Source organism: Melospiza melodia, chromosome 9 (genome assembly GCF_035770615.1).
Source record: "Melospiza melodia melodia isolate bMelMel2 chromosome 9, bMelMel2.pri, whole genome shotgun sequence".
Taxonomy (NCBI): domain Eukaryota; kingdom Metazoa; phylum Chordata; class Aves; order Passeriformes; family Passerellidae; genus Melospiza; species Melospiza melodia.
Genome location: NC_086202.1, coordinates 20,095,070 through 20,111,398, shown reverse-complemented (window position 1 = coordinate 20,111,398; position 16,329 = coordinate 20,095,070). Strand labels below are relative to the sequence as shown.

Genomic DNA, 16,329 nt, shown 5'->3' with positions numbered 1-16,329 from the left:
ATCTCAGCATATACATCTCAAGTGGTAGTTGAGCAAAGAGCTCTGAGCCAGCCCCTGGAACAGTGAGCAGATTAGCAAGGTTCAGATTAATTGGAAACACAAGCTTCCTGGAAGACTTGAATCATACAAGGCTTGTTTTTTCAAGTGTAATTAAGTTCTGAATGTGGATGGAAATAGAGTTGGAAACAAGGTTATGGGTGCAGTGAGCATGCTAATTTCTCAGATTTTTGTGGCAAACTGTGCTAAACTTGTCCCTGCAAAATTTGTCCTTTCATACCTTTTTCTAAAGAGTGGCTGACTTGTTATTCCAGAAGCTGGGACCCAGAGGAGTTGTTGCTGTCCAGGCCTTGCTAACTCTTCCAGCTGCATTTCCTATAGCAGGAGCTGAGGAAGGAACAGCTTCAATTGCCTTATGCTACAAAAGGATTCCCTCTCAGAGGAGAGATACCTTGCTGAGTGGATTCCCTAGGTTTTGAGCCTGCTTCGTGCAGAGTGGCACACGTAGGGCAGCTTTAAAGGCTGCAGAATTCAGTGTTTCACAGATAAGGGCAGATACAGAACAGATGCTTTCTGAGAAGTGATGTTAGGATACCTTTTCTGATGTTCCCCTCTCATGGATCTCAGTACATATTCTTGTGTGTTCTGTTAGGCACTGTTTTTGTGACTTGTAGTTCTCTCCAGTTAACCCCTAGCTGTGAGACTTCCGTCTTGTAAATAGTACCACCTGTGTCAGCCATGCTCTACTATCCTCCAGTGAGGAATTACCCTCCTGAGTATTGTGTGAATCTGTAACCTCTTCCTGAAGGTCATCTAAATGTAAACAATCATAATTCCATAACCTAAAACCTGTTGCTTTTGCCTTCTCTAGATCCTGTCTTATTTCTAACAGTGGCACAAGTACCTATCCACAATGCACCACTTAGATGGTTCACCTTAGTCTCTCCTTCCATCAATCTCCGTGATCTCTGCTTTATTAAAAACAAATAATATTGGCTGGGTCTGTCTCACAAAGAATTAGAAAGACTAGTGACAGAAATTAAATGTAGGAGCAGTTGCTTTTTCTTCAAGAGGTCAATTTGACTTGTTAGAAGTGAGGAGCCTCTAGCAATAGGTCTGCATCCTTGCTCTTTGGGTGCAAATTAGAAATGTAATAAAGATAGGATATTTATGCATATTGGAAAAAGCTTTAACAAGTCCAGGGATTATAGAAGACTGGTCAGAGCAACTGAAATGTATTGTGCTAAGTGTTGTGATTTTAATGTGTGTTTTGAACAATTTAAGTGTTTGAATGCACATCACATAGATAGAAACAATGATCAATTTCTGTTTCTTTTAATGAAATACTGTGGCATCTCTCCCATCCAATACTGCAGGAGTTTCCTTTTCCTGCTGGAGGTTGTCTTGTTCCTTAAACAGCATTTACTTTAGCATAAAAAATTCTTTCATGTTTCTGTAGACTTTGCTTGGAAAGCAGTAGTAAAACCTCAGTGCAAGCCACAAAATTGTTGTGGTAGTAAACTGTAATATGATGCTCACACATTTTCTGGTATTTGATTCCTGTAAGCTTTTGTAAAACACTAGTAATGTAGATCAATCCATGCTAGTGACAGCACACGTGGCTATAGAAAGTGCACAGTGTATGGAGTCCTGACAACATTAGCATTTACTTGAAACTGTACTGGCCTTGTAAAATGTTTCTGGTGGCCTCATTTGAGAGATGCTGTGCCAGGCCAGGTCCATCTTGAAGTTCATTAGGGCAGTACTTTTCATCCCATTCTGCTTCCTCTGAACTATAGAAGAGAAATGAGCATGGAGCAGAGAGACTTGCCTGTAACTAAGATGCAAGTCAGTGACAACAGGTCACTGTTGGTGGTGGGAGGAATGCAGTGAATCACCACTCCTGCTAGCTTATCCTCAACATCCTTCATGACTGCAGGGAAGCAGATGGCCTTGCTGCACAAACACTGCCCCATTTCCAGAGCCAGGCAGCTGAAGCAGAGTGAGGCAACGTTTGGCTAATGTTGCTGCAGGAACACACACCAGCAGTACAGGCGAGCTCCCAGCACAACCATTTCAAAGGCAGGTAGGTATTGCTTTTGCAGCCTTTGAGCTGTGTCTGTGCTGGCATAAGAGAAAGACTCATTTCTCTATTAAAATGCCAGGAGTTGTTATCACCAGGGTATCTATCATTATTTTCATATCAGTGTTGCTAAAGGCAACACAGGACAAATTGCCTATGGCTTGAACTCTTACCATTGTTGAGCAGACCCAGGGTCATCTTTGCTGGGAAAAGCCATTCCCTGCAGTCTCCTGGGACGCTCTGCAATAGGAAGAGATTTGGTCTCTGGAATTCCCATAAAAGAGATTTGGCTGACACCTCTTCTTCAATGCCAGCAGCCTCATGCTGCAGTGATTTACTGCTTTGAAATCTTCAGATGATTTTAAGCTGAGTTTGGATGTATTTATTAGCAAAATTATATAAACGGTAGTGGAAAAATTCATGGCATCTCTACTATGACTTTAATTACCGCTGAGGTTGCTTCTATGTGGACTGATTCCTAGAGGATCTATAAACAGTACAGCTCTCAATGGGATAGAGATTTAGAGTCCCTAGGATTTGGTTAGTGTTGTCTGGAAGACACAGGGCTGTAACATTTCTGTTGGAGAGGAGATCTCTGGTACCTGTGTTGGCCGTAGCACTAGAAGCTGCAACATGTAGTAGACCCCTGAGTAGCTGCAAGAAGCATTCACTAAGAGGAAAACCCAGATTATTCCAGACCAGTACCATCCACTTAGATGCACTTGAGCCTCCACTGTGCAGCCTCCCTTCCAGAACTGGTGCTGCAGCATCAGCATCGCACCAGAGATGCACTGACTTGGGAGACAAGTTTCCTTCCTGTGCTGGTTCTGACACAGATTGTGAAAGTTCATTCAAGGCCTGCTGCTCTCATTCAGGTTGGGAAATTCACATAAACTTGTAACAAATGCAAGTTTGCACAAAACCAGCAGTTGGACAGTACGATTTATGTTGGATGCTGTGCTAAGTGTGGATCAGCAGAAAGCAAATAGATTTATCCTTTGTTGCAATTACATGTAAAGGAAGGTTGTGCTTTTTGTGAGAAGTCATGTGCAAGATAGAACAGCTAAAAACAATTACTCTTTCACCTATACAATCCAGTCTTTAGGTGTTATTTGGGATATAAAAATATTGTATAACAACCCTCTGTCCCACTCCTATTATGTTTGACAGACTTACAGTCTTTGTGTAGCAATTATATCTGAGTGAAAACAAGTTATGCATCTGGAAGATAAGGGGCTGTGGTAATGTGCTACTGGATGACTTTGCCTTTGATATATAACTTTAACATTAATTTCAAACATGACTAGATGAAAATAGGTTTGCACTGTTTTTTCTAGGTTTTTCTCTGCATTTACCATAAATCCAAAGATGGTTCTCTAAGACATACACTCTGCTTTGTGATCAAATGCCACCTCTGGGGAAACTTCAGTATTCTCCTTATGCTACAGCTTTATGTAAAGTGACCTGAAGGATGTGGCAAGGAAATACTGCACTCTGACACCACCAGCCAGGGCTTTTGATGCTAAGAGAAATTAATTCTTTAGCAGCTGCCTTGAAACAGAAGAATCTGTCAACAGAATATTGTGTGAGAAGCTTTAGCCATGGAGGGGTGGAAAGAAGAAAAAACATGTCCACCCAATTTTTATGAAGGTGGAATAAATTTCAACCAGCACTATACAGAGGCAGGAGCTGAATCAGAGAAAGTCTTTCCTGTTGCCACCCAGAAGGCAGTGACAGATCAGCTTCATTTTCCCATTCCATGTTAGCTGTGCTGAACCTATCCTTGGTTTGTTTTAAAGCTATTTAGTTACATCATCAGGGAAACCAGAATATAATTGAGCTCCAACTAAGTAATTTTTCTTTGTCAGAAAAATGAAAGAAATGAAAGAAATTGTTGAAAATGGCTCCACTGGTGTTAGAGTTGGAAGAAAAGAAAGCTAACATTTGAATGAATCTTCATCCCTGATATATTTAAATTGAGCTCCATGTAACTTAAAAACTGTTTTCAAAAATGCTGCATACTGCAGACATTCATCACCTGTGAGGGAAAAAGTACAGACACAAGAAAATTCAAATTGGGCACCTGCAGTCAACAATCACTTAAAACAATTTTAACTCTCATTGCTGCTCTCCTCCTTATCCTTGCTGCTTTTCCTTACGTAGTACAGCTCTGTTCTGAACTACCATGCTACTGCATTCCTAATGTCATGTAAAAAATGCTACAGGACATGTTTCTACCTCACCAGATTTAATTTATTTGACATTTATGTCACAAAGATACTTGATTAGCACATTCAGAGTGTCAGCTTTTTATAAACATCTCTCATTTTAATACTTTATGGAAAGCTGTGAGTGTTGTAAAAGACCTTAGTCACCAACATTCATTTTTGGAAAACACAGACATTTTGAGAAAGAGAGGCTATTATGAGTCATGCTTTTTGCAAAATAAAGCTATAATCACATTTGGTTACAGTTTTAATTCCACCTGCATATGCTGTCCTGCGGCTCAAACCATGTCGAGTTTCTTGATCAGAGGTCTTAACATATAACTATTTTGTTAGTGGAGAATTCCATCTTATTTATGTTCATAATGGAAATTATCTCTACTGTATAAATATGGTGATGTGCAGAGAATTTGGTTTAAAAAATCTGCTTTTTAGGAAGCAGAGCAGAAGTACTTTCAGAATTTATCATAATTTACTGATGAACTTTAACAGATTAGAGAGCAGAAATATGAATTATTGGACTAGTCTGATATGTTGCTAGAAATGTTAAATAATAACACAATAATATTAATAGTAATAATATAACATAATATATTAAATGATACCATCACCATGCTGCATAACACCTCCCACTGAATGTACTTCTGCTAGTGACAGCCCCACCTTTTCATGGCTTAGTAGCTTTGGATAAACATACATTCTGCAACTGTGTCCAGACCTTTTCATGAAGTAACAGAACTGGTTTGCCAAGACTTTTCATACGGTTTAGATGGCTTTAATTTCCTTGTCTCTGTCAGGGATAGACCAAGAAAGTGACATTTGAATTTTGGAAGCTTTTGGTGAGATTTGGGTCAGGGTTTTGTGGATGTTATGAACCATGACATTAGCTGCTTTTTGATCCAGATAAAATAACTCTGCTCTCAAATGATCTCTGGATTTTATGGTCTACAACTGGAAAAAGCATTAGCCATGTCCAAACTTCTGTTTGACACAAACTCAAAATAGCTGAGGGAGGTGGATTGCATGAGAAGTTTTGGTCTTGTTCCAGCTTGTCTGTGAACCTTGCACAGCATTTGTGAAGTGCTCAGCATCAGTCTGGACACACCAAGTGGAAGAAGGATCTCGTGTGTTCCCTACTTTCCTGCTCTGTTCCCTGGATATGGAGAGCAGCCTGTGGCTTGGCACCCTCCTGGGCAGCTCCTGCTTCCTCCCACTTGCAACAGACCAATGCAATGATCTATAGCTCATCCCACATGAAAAATCCTGAAGTTAGGCTTGGTCATTAAGTAACAACACCAGATAACTTTTAGGAAGAGTCCTAACCAGGTCACTAATGGTTAGGCACTTTATCTTTGTTTCAGTTTGTTGCTGGGGTTTTCTTCAGTAACCTTGTACAGTTATATACATTTCAAGTACAATGAGCTTGTTTGAATTTTTTTTCTTTGAACAATAGCACTACACTCAGTCTCTAAACAGCCCCATTCCAAAGTCAGATACATGCCCAGAATCTTTCTCTTGCAAAGAGAGAGCTGGTTCTGTACATTAGCATAACTAATACTGAAACAAGTCAATGGGCCAGTGCGTGGCTCCTAAATCTGTAATGCTTTATGTCTGGCTACTTGCCTTCAATACATGTCACTAAGGAAGGTGTGAAATTTCTCTCTGTTTTCCTAGAAATTTAAGGAAATTGGTGAATAGTTTTGGGTTTGTGGGGTTTTTTTTTTGCCCTCCTCTTTCTCTTCTGACATACAGAGAAATTGAAAAATGGCTTTCAAGATCTTCAATAATTGAATGGTCTTTGCAAGTGCTCCCTCCTTTCAATCACTCCCAGATGCCAATGAAAGCCATGGACTCTGTCAGGACCTAATCCAGGTTTGCAAATTTGTTCTAGAATGATGCTTATTTGGACTCCTCACTTTGTTCTTTGTCTGAACATGTTCGTGTCTTACTCAAGACTGTGCTATTCTCTGTAGTTATGTTACTAACAAGTTCAATGGCATATTCAGATGTTTGTGTCAAAGGGTCAGAGAAGGTAAATCTACAGGGAATGATGAAGTGTTTCTGTCAAAGACTTAGGAAACTGATAATACAGAAGCTTGTCTAGTTTTTCTCACCTGTATCAGTTAATTTAGGAAGAGCTATTACCTTTGCTTACAAAATTTGCCCTCAAAGATTTTACTAGTAAAATTACAAGTAATTATGATTCAGAAAAAGCTACCAAACATGGTATAGGTGAGCAGGGATGCAACGTTGTGTTTGCTATATCAGATTGATTTTGTGTGTACCTTGTTTTCTTAACAATATACTAATAGACTTAGCCTTTCACCAAAGTTCCAGTGAAAGTGCTTAATATTTTCAGAACATGAGTTGTCACTATTTTTTCCAAGTGGAAAAAGACACAACAAGCTTGTTAATATAGGCTGAACAAATAAAACCAAACAAAAAATCATGTTTCATTTAAAAAAATACCAGCTTTGGTACTTGTCACAAAGCCAAAGGAGCAGTTTCTGTTTCATTGCTAAGACTTCCTTCACTATTTAATGCAATGCCTGATTTTCTGTGCCTTTGCTTTAGTCCGCTAACATTTATCTCCTTATTGTCTGCGTTTTTCCATTTAGACACCTTCTCCTGTAAAATTTTTTGCCAAACTTCAACTAACCCCTGACTGTCTTCCAAAAACCCCCTTCAAGGCCTGTCTTCATTGCACTGCCTACAAATCACTGTCACCTGGCAGACTTGATGCTGGAGGCCATCTGTGACCATGGTGACTTCTGATTTATGTGAGTACACCCACCTTCATTGTTATTCATGCCACCTTCTTTCATACATTTTTCCCTTAGTCACTCAATTTCTTGTCTTGGGAATATGGAGTGCAAGGACTGGGGTGAGAGCTGCCTAAAATAATGAATATAAGGTGAAAAACATATGTAGAGCTTTGTGAAAAATATGTCAGCAGACAATAAAATGTTTGAAGTGCATATTTGTCAAAACAAGATTGTATCAAATTAATTGTGGAGGAGAATGTGTCTACCAAAATATGTAGGCCAGAATCACTGATCCTGCCAAGGACCTGAAGGGTTTTGGTGACTTAAATATCTCATAAACTTCAGGCCTGAACATGCCATCTAACTCAGAGTAACATTGAATCTTTTCTGAATTTTCGTGTCTTTCACACCCCTCAGGATGCACCAGAGCTTTGACATTTGTGGAATAGATCTTCTTTCATACATGGTTAAAACCCCAGCACTAGTAACAGAGACCAGGGCATGGTATGACAGAGAATTTTCTGGTACATCTATTGCATGTGGGACTCCTCTGCCCTAGAGACTTCTCAAGGGACACATTAGGAAAGCTTTTTGGCTGCCATGTGTCTCTGGAAAGAGACCAATAGTTTACCCTTTTATAAAACCATATCAAGGCAAGATAGGAAAATCCCTAAGTGGAAAACAAATAAAGCTGTGCAAAATCTGTGCAATCAATCAGAAGAGATATTGTTTGGGAAAACCTGTATCAAGTGATCATGAAATTAATTTAGTGGTAGTTCAAACATTTTAGAGGAACATGATATATTCAACAACAGGGGCCCAGTCCTGGCTGTGCTGAAACAATAATAATGCTGAAGTAGTTACAACAGAATTCATATAAATGAAGGTAATTTCTTCTACATATCCATGGATGATGTGTAATGTCTACATTGCTCCTATCCTGCCTCTGTACATTTTCACATGCCCTAGCAACAATCTGAGATGAATTTGGAGGAAGCTGGCTTATCTGTGCACAGAGCTATGCTGCAGAATCAGCATAGCCTTTTTGATTTATTTTTCAAAGCTCTTCTGCATGGTTTCTGTCTTGATTTTCTTGTCAACTTGATTTAGTACAAATCTCTGGGGATGCATTGTGCATTATATGAAACTGGTGTTACTGTTGTTGAAGCAGACTCAAGCAAAGAGTTTCTGTTAGTGGGACTGTTTTATGTTAATTAATAATGTCAAACTTCTGAAGAAAAATTTCTTGTAGCAATATAAAGCTGACTTTGTAGAGCAATCTCTTCACTCTTCCCTGTAGTCTTAATTTTTCTCTATGCCTTGCTTCCCCTGATGAATTGTCTTTGCTTTGAGACTTGGCTGATTAATAGCTTCATGTCAGCTTCATGCTCTAATTTGAGCCTGATTTGCTAGAAAGGTGCTGAGCACATTCATTGAGTCAGTGGGAGGGGCTGGTATTCAGCACTTTTACAAACCAGGACATTTACTTCAATGCCTCAGTATGACTTTGGGAGCCTGATTTAGGCTCCTATTTTTATTAACCAGAGTAATGGCATCCAAATATATTAACTGGTGTGTTCTTTGAATAACTGCAGCTAGTATTTAAAAAAAAAAAAACATGAAGTCACTTAACCAATTTTTAATGGGAGTTGTGTGTCCAGTGCCCTGAGCTTTTCTGAGAATCCTGACTTGTCCCTTTTGTTCAGCATAACTCTGGGCCAGAAGGTATTTCTTTCTTCTGTGTATCAGCTTTGCTAAATATATATTTGGTTTACTGCTTGCTTGAAACTGCCATGCCAGTGCATCTGGGACATGGTGAATGCCCTAAAATGTAAGGACAGTTAAGAATGCATAGATTACTATAACTTTGATTTGAATACATGAGCCTACAGAATGTTTTGGGGCTCTATAGAATAACGACGAGTGTCCATGTTCAACATTTCTCCAAAAGGTCCTGTGAGTCTTTAGTCCTACTGAATTTCTTATTTCATAAATTGACTCAATGAACATGTCAGATCCTGAAACCTAGCAGGCTTTTGCATGTGGTATTTGAAATGAGCTGCAAAACAAGACAGCCTTTGATAGGTGTATGAATTTGTATAAATGTATGAGGAATTGTTCACATAAATCCCTCTGCTGTCACAGTGATTTATTACGTGTGCAAAGCTCATGACATCCAAATGGAACTATAGCTGTGCTACCTAACAGCTGGACCTAGAGTGAATTAATGCAGTGTCATAATTCAGTAAAGGAGCTCTGCTCATGTCACAGAACCAAGGAGCAGCATATGAATGTTTTATCAGCCTAGCAGTGACCTGAGAATATATTTACACAAGTATGTAGTATGTACTGCTCTTCTATTCATTATCCTATGCATTAAGACATTATTTCTGTGGTATCATACTCAGATTTAACTATAGGAGCCAAAAACATGCAGCTAATTGAAAATGTTAATAGAATAAAACCCCTAGAAAACAGCTCTTACTTTGACTATTTCCTTTTGTATTCTTCCCTATCGGAATTGATCATTGCACATGATCAGATGATTGACAGTCTCCTTCTCAGCTAAGCATTAGGAAAGCTGCACATGGTGGATGAAATACGCTTAAATTGAATGCCTCAAATCCTGGAACTGGCCTCATCCTTCTTATGACAGCCAGTAGCAGAGATGGTGAAGTGGTATAGGCTGTGATGTATTGAGAACTTTACCTGTAATATATATTACTTACAGACATTGGAGATTGTTTAGCAGGAAAAAAAAAGTGAAAACTGAAGTTATGTGAAAGCTTGCTTGCTTGTTTCAGGTTTGTTGAAGTTTTGCTCCTTAAGAAGGCAGCCAGGTTCAGAGAGGTTTATGATTCCATCTCTCCTGAGACTCATCAGTGCATTGCATGAGTGTCTGAATGGTGCCTTGTGCCCCCATGATAGAAAATTGTGGAATCAGGAGGAAATTACCCAGTGTTTCATACTTGGTCTGGTCAAACATAGATCATAAACTGATCTCCATTGAAGAAGAGGTATTTTGAGAATATTCACTTCTGTTTTGAGGAAGCCCAGAGACAGCCCAGCAACCCTCAGTGGTCCCTAGAGTAGAGTCCTTAGGATTGATTGCTGCTTTGCAGTTCCCATGTTTTTTTTCTAGACTTGAGGTGGCTGTGTGGGATGGCAGTCCCATAGGACTGGGCTGTACTGCACTATTTCCCGCATGGCAAGTAAACCCAACAGTTAGGAAATCTCACCTTTTCCCCCTTTCATTGCACAGATAAAAATGACATCTGCAAAGAAATGAAAAAGGAGCATGGCAGGAAGAAAAATACCATGGTCAAGGCAACTTGAAGACTCCTGATCCCCAGTGTTTGGCCCAGGCTATTGTATTCTGTTGTCCCATATTTTCCTTATAAAGCTGCTGGTATCTTGAGCAAGTTCAGATCCTTCTAGCCTGACCCTGGAGAAAGAGAGAATACTCAAGTATCAACACAAAAGTTATCCTGAATCCTATGTATCTTGTCAGCTATGACATTCATATCCCAGTAGATATTTCTGTGTGCAGCTCTATGGTCTCGTGCATATATTTCACATGCAATTTGTAGGTATTTACTGATGAAAGGTGCAATCTGCAAAGTAACAACCCAGAACTCTATAGGTTAATTTAAGGGATACCATTTTTCTTGCTCTCCCCTTGATTTCTATCCACTGCTTGATGCTATCTCTAATAGTCCAGTAGCCCTGCTGCCTGTTTTCCTGCTGCCAGGAAGCTGGTGCTTTTATTATGATCCTTCCAGATATTATATTCTTCATTTTTATTGTGTTATAAATCTTGGTTCATAACGTATCTGCCTAATTTGTTTTCTCTTGCTGCTAGGTGTAGGCACAATCTCTTAGTTTGCTCTTACAGTTGGTTATGAATTCATTATCAAACTCAGGGGATGCTTTGTTCTCTTCCATTCTGTGGCCCTTTCAAAGTCTCCCCCACAACTTATTTATTTACTTCTCAGCCCCCATGAATCATTGCCATATGTGCCTCTCTTTGCAGAGATACTCTGGACCACTCATGGCTGTTGAACAAATGTAGAAGACACACATGAGTTGCTGGTCATACTCTACTTAGAGAACAGACCACACACAGCCACAAGCTCCAAAGACTGGGAAGTCAAAGGCACACGTTAAATTAATATGGACCAGCTTTTTACAGCCAGAAAGAGGGGGAAACCCTGACTTCTGTTTCTGCACAGAAACTGATTACATGGTGATTATTTTAAAGGTCAGGTTTCTGTTGATAATACATCCCTAGGAATTTATTTTAATATGCATCCAGTTTGAGGTTAAGCTCATGAGTTTAATTGCAGTTCATGAGACAAAGAGATTTGGTCTATTGTTCATGAAATAAAATATGCTTCATTTAGGTGATAGAAATCTATTTGAACATTCCAGGACGTGTAGTTGCTTTGAGCTGTTCAGCTGGTTCCAGCATCCAAGTTGCTTATTTCCATGATTCCTTAAGGTACGTGTCTGGCTGCTGCAGCAAAGATGGAGCAACAGCAACAAGACACAGAGAAGCGTGCTGATGTAGCTATAAAGTAAATATTTTTTCACACAGCAATAATTTATAATAATTAGGGAGTAGGGCCTACTGTTGATGAATGTCAGTGAGACTAAGGGCTTAGCAAGATTTGAAGTGACACTGGGTCTTTATAGGCTCTACTATAATTGCTCTGCCTAAGCACAATAAAGAAAAATAACCCAGAACTTATGAAAAGTTCTCAAGTTCATGGTGAAGCCTGAAGATCACAATAGTTTTAGGATATCAGTAAAGATACTAAAATCTAAAATTTCTGCTAGACCTGTGCATGGTGCAGATGGTGGTTTGCCTAAAATCTGAGTCCTGACATCTCAGTACTATTTGTCTTGTTAACACATCCCAGTTACTTTTTATTTTTGTACATTTATATTCCTGTGTAAGGGTTCCTGAAAGGTAAAGCAATGAATTGCAGTGGAATAAGTTTCTGTAAAAATTCTAGAGTTGTGTAGCACGTCACCGGTGCACTTTTGGCTAAATGATGATGACTGTTCTTTCTCTTTCCTAATAATAGTAACTCAAATTGGTGTATGTGTACTTACTACATATTGTTGTGTTTTAGGTATATGTACAACTTTACAAGCATTTAGAAACGATAGGAGAAAAATAAAGAAGAGGGCTTAAAATTAATAAAAACCCAATACAATCTTCCCTATTTCACCATATGCTTTTCATGTTCCATTAGGGACCCAGGGGAATGCAATCCAGTGTTGTCATATACTTACTTTTAGAGTGATTTCTCTGTTGTCTTCACAATCTATTCAGGTTCTGCAAGTGAAGGAAACTCAGATGCCAGTACCACATGCATAAACCTGTGAGGGCCTTGTTCAGCATGTAACTCCTGTTCTGTGTTTCCCCAGAGATGTTCCTGGCTTGGTGCTAGAGGTCTGGAAAACCTTCTGGTTCCCTTTCCTTGCCTGCCTCTCATCTGAGACTTGAGACTTCTGCCAGCATAAAGAGCTTAGCCTACAGCCCTGCTTCTTTGGCTCAAAGGTATGACAAAACTTTTCAGAACATAATCATTAAGTGTGTTGTTGCTAGCATCAGATTTCAACATGTTAATAAATATTATTGCTCCATCAAAAATGCTGGCAACAATGGTTGGAGTCCTACCTTGAGGCTGAAGGTTGATTTCAACAGTAGCCATCAGATCACCATTTCTTTTACCAAGGTGATGCTTTTGCGTTGCAAATTCTTCTATGAACTTTTGAAGATTTATCTCATAAAAGCCAATGTAGCACAATTTGTCATTGACAATTGCTCTTTTTCTAAACCATTACCATCTAGTCTAGTAATTTGTTTCTGTGAAAAGGATATTCAGATTAACATCTCACATTTTCTGCAAGCCATATAGAATTTCTCTTTCTGACTCTGCTGCAGTAGTCCTTATTGCACTGTTGTTCTGCCCCAGACTGTATTTGCATGGAATGCAGAGGGATACATGCAATTGCATGGGGTACAGAGGCATGGGATGACTCTTCTGATGTACCCAATTCATGAAGGGATGTGTATTTGAAGTATTAGGAAGCTATTAATAGTCTTGCTATACTAAATGCAGTTAATTTTCCTTAGCCATCAAGCACCTTTCACAGACTCAAGTTGCAATGAAGTAATAGAGAAATGGCTGCTAACATTTAGGCAATTTAAATGCCCACTGGAAGGCAGAGGAATTTCTTTAAATTTGCAGCTTCAAACATCACCAGATGATGATGCTACAAAGTATGGTGATTTTCACATAATGAATTGTGTGGCATGGGAGCAAGACTATACATATGTACATACATACATACATGGGTTTTCAAACAAGAATGTATCTGACAGGATTACAGATGTACATACCTTGGACTGTGATTTTTTTTCTATCAGAATTGCTAGTGAATGTGTCCTTAAATCAATTACAGTGAAGTTCTTGTTGGAAGAAAAACATAGAGTACCCTTCTTGTATGCATTGTGATAAAATGGCACGTGGCAATGTCCTTAAAATGGTTGCTACAGCCAATAAAGCTGGAAAGGTCTCGATGCAATATCCAAATTTATGTATTAAGGTCAAGATGTATGACTGATAGTTTTAAGGCTTGTTGCATTTGCATATATTCCCTTAGTTAATATGCAGGGGAGGAAAATCTGTCCCCAAGCTTCTGGGTAATAATGGCAGTCAGACTGAGTTGGCACAGGAGATTAATCATTGCAGTCCAGTATCTAAATCCGTACCCAGGCTTTGCCCTGTAGGTTCCCACTGTTGTTATCCTCTCATCACTCTGAAGTGCATGTCATAAATAATACTCAGTCTCTTTTCCTTTGTCCACCCCATCAGGGTCATTCAACCAAGATACCAGCTAAATAAGAAAGGTGCTTATTTCTTAGAAATGGTCTCTAACTAGTATAAGCACAAAGAAAGTATTGTAAATACCCCAGAGGTCACAACCTGTGTTACTGTTTAATGCAATGAGGTTGCACATTTATAATCCTTAGGTGGAAGCTCTTATCTCCCTACTTCAGCTGCACCATGTTACCCATTTTCCATGTTTATTGATTTGTTATAGATATGTTTTCTATTGATGAGCATTCTCAGAAAAAGGCTTGTGTACACATAGGTTTCCTAAAATGCTGTGCAAGCCCAGAGGAAAGCACTAGTTTCACACCTAATAGAAGTGCTGCAATGGCAGAATAAAACTGTGACTGTTTTGGTGGCTTGGAGATAATGAAGGGAGTTTTCCAGGTAATTCATGGGTAGGACAGGACAGATTTCTTAATTTGTGTTAAAAGAAATAATTACATCTTGCAACCAGTGTCCTGTGATGTGAATGTGTGGTGTACAGGACCTCAGATGGGAGTCATAACAGCAGGACTTCTGTCCCAGATTCACAGCTTGGTGTTAGACTGTGACAGTCATTTAATTTTCAGAGTTTCAAAAATAATTGAGCTTTGCTTTCTATCCGAAACTGTGTTGAAAGCTACAGAGGAAACTTGACTTCTTGCTTGGACATTAATGGTATCCCAAATTAAACAGCAGTATTTCTGTATGCCATGTATATATATATGAATGTGTCATAGAGACACAACTTGTTGATATTTTGTGTTTTCAACAGAAAGCACTGACATTCCCAGAGTGGAGTGGTTTATTCAGTAGACGAGTGACAGCAAAAGCTGTGTGACTCAGGGTATGTCTTTCATAATTCTCTGTAATTTGTATGTTTATTTCAAACAAATGCTACAAATGACTTGTTATTACCTAACATTTCAGAACCTTAGGGATTCTGTATATACAGCTTACTTCTGCCTCATCAGTTTCAAGCCTCAGACTGAGGCAGATGTAGACTATGTAGCAAAACACAAATGTGAGGACTAAAGGGTTTTGGTTGACTAGTTTTGATAACTTTTAAAACAATACTGTCCTCAGTTTTCCTTTTTGGCCCTTTATTAAAATTAAACATCCTGCCAAAGCATGCACAGTAGGGTTTGTGCTCTGTCCTAGGACTTTAATACTGGTACCTTGCTTAAGCTACTTGGTAGACTGGTTGTTGGGAAGCAAGTCCATGACTAAAGTTTGTGCACAGCACTGAATTTACCACAGTGGGATGGTGGCTGCTCAGAGGACTAGAAAATAATGATTTTCAGAGTGTGGATTACATTGATAGTTTGGGATTTTCAGAGTGTGGATTACATTGATAGTTTGGGTATTTGAAAGAGACGGGATGAGTCAACAAGGCATTACACTTGAATTTGCCAGGAAAGATTCTGAGGTCTAGAACACAACTGGACACTGAAAGCAGGTTAACCATGACAGGCTGGGACTCAGCAGGAGCTAATATTTTCTCAGTTGCAAGTGGATTGGTCAAACGACAAATACCTTGGAGCTACTTCTTTACTCTGTCTCTGGTTTTGTGTAAAATGCCCACCCAGTAGGATAAGAGACTGCACTGGTGGGAAATGGAAGTTTTAAGAGTTTGTGCACAGAGAAGAGCTCTGCAGCTTTAAACAGGTCACCTAGGATGTTTTCAGTTGGGTTATTGAGTGAAGCCTTCCAGATTAATTTAGCTTAAATTTTAAGGCTAAGAAAGGGATTATATATCATATTACTTAATTCTTTGACAAAAAGAGATTGGGAAAAAAAATCTGCCTGTGCAATGGCCAAACTGGGAATATTAGTTTAGTAATAGTTTCAAAATGCCTTCAGAGCCTTTAATGGACATGAAGATTATGATGATGACTATTATTATTTCAAAATCTGGGTTTTAAGTTTTCCACTATTTACTATGATTTCTTATGCAAGAGAGGTCAGAACTGAGATCTAACATTCTCTACAAACTTAAATCTTCTTGATGCAGGAGAGATGAAGAAATCTACTTTTTTTTTTTTTTAAATCAATCTTTAATTTATTTCTGATTTTGTTTATGTTTGTTTCTGTTTAATGTTGCTGTGCTCAGATCCTTCATATTCCAAAAGTTTTAGGCTTGCTGTGGTTAGATAAAGATTCCCTTGCAGCTAACAGAAATAAAGACAGAAAGCAAATTAAATCCCATCAGAGAATAAGTGCTTTGCTCCTCTCCCAAACTGCTTTTAAGGCTTCAGTCTTACAAGTGAACATACTGAGAAATAAACTTAACTGCCAGTGGTGCTGAGTAAGAATCCACAGGTCAGAGACTTCATGATGGGCCTTGGTCCAAGGTATTACAAGCTTAG

The 16,329-nt window shown here is 38.9% G+C and overlaps 1 long non-coding RNA gene across 4 annotated transcripts in view; it reads left to right on the top strand.

The window, feature by feature from the left end:
- LOC134422053 (uncharacterized) overlaps nucleotides 1-7,068 on the top strand; it is a 49,547-nt gene extending 42,479 nt beyond the window's left edge. For all 4 annotated transcript variants that reach the window (XR_010028723.1, XR_010028724.1, XR_010028722.1 and 1 more), the window contains one exon: nucleotides 6,924-7,068. This is a non-coding gene — a long non-coding RNA (uncharacterized LOC134422053). The remainder of the gene's footprint in view (nucleotides 1-6,923) is intronic.
- The last annotated feature ends 9,261 nt before the right edge of the window (nucleotides 7,069-16,329 follow it).